Genomic DNA, 820 nt, shown 5'->3' with positions numbered 1-820 from the left:
ATATATATATATATATACACATATATATTAATGGTAAGACAACAAAATAATGAAAGAGACCTCAATATTATGTAAATAAAGGAATTTATCTGTAATATAATATATGACAATTATTCGGTTGCCATAAGACTCTGAGTTTTAGATGTCGGGGGCGGAAACCTGCACCGGCTGATAATTGACGAGATAACCAAATAATTGTCACATATTATATATGTGTGTGTGTGTGTTAGTCCCCCAACATTGCTTGACAACCAATGCTGGTGTGTTTACGTCCCTGTAACTTAGCGGTTCAGCAAAAGAGGCCAATATAATAAATACTAGGCTTACAAAGAATAAGCTCTGGGGTCGATTTGTTTTACTAAAGGCTGTGCTCCAGCATGGCCGCAGTCAAATGACTGAAACTAGTAAAAGAATAGATGCAGGAGTGGGTGTGTGGTAAGAAGCTTGCGGGGGTGGGGGGCTAACACAGATTTGTACCTCACCTTGAAAAATGCATTTTTCTTAAAAAAATTTATTCAGATTCGTTGGGTTTTGCATGCCAGAGATGACGAATATGCAAAAAAAATCCAAAATTCTAACCCCTACCCCAGCAGGTATGTAACGTGGGAAAATACAGGGATTTTAACAACAATTTCTACAGTTTAGCCAAATGAACTTAGAATTGTTTTAATGAAATTTCCACGCTTCAATATACAATATATTTAAATTAGGAGTGGGGGTTAAAATTTCCAAAAATTTTTTTTCCTGTAATCTCCGACATGGAAAACCTAGAAGACCGAATAAACATTTTCAGAAAAATGCATTTTCAAGGTGAGGTGAG

At 35.9% G+C, this 820-nt stretch overlaps 1 protein-coding gene across 2 annotated transcripts in view; it reads right to left on the bottom strand.

The window, feature by feature from the left end:
• The window catches only part of LOC106867347 (acetyl-CoA acetyltransferase, cytosolic), a 22788-nt gene that overhangs the window by 20218 nt on the left and 1750 nt on the right, over nucleotides 1-820 (bottom strand). The window lies entirely within an intron of this gene.

The sequence above is a fragment of the Octopus bimaculoides genome, chromosome 3 (assembly GCF_001194135.2).
Source record: "Octopus bimaculoides isolate UCB-OBI-ISO-001 chromosome 3, ASM119413v2, whole genome shotgun sequence".
In the NCBI taxonomy this organism is placed as follows: domain Eukaryota; kingdom Metazoa; phylum Mollusca; class Cephalopoda; order Octopoda; family Octopodidae; genus Octopus; species Octopus bimaculoides.
The sequence above is the reverse complement of the archived record's forward strand: the minus strand, read 5'-3'. Positions and strand labels throughout refer to the sequence as shown.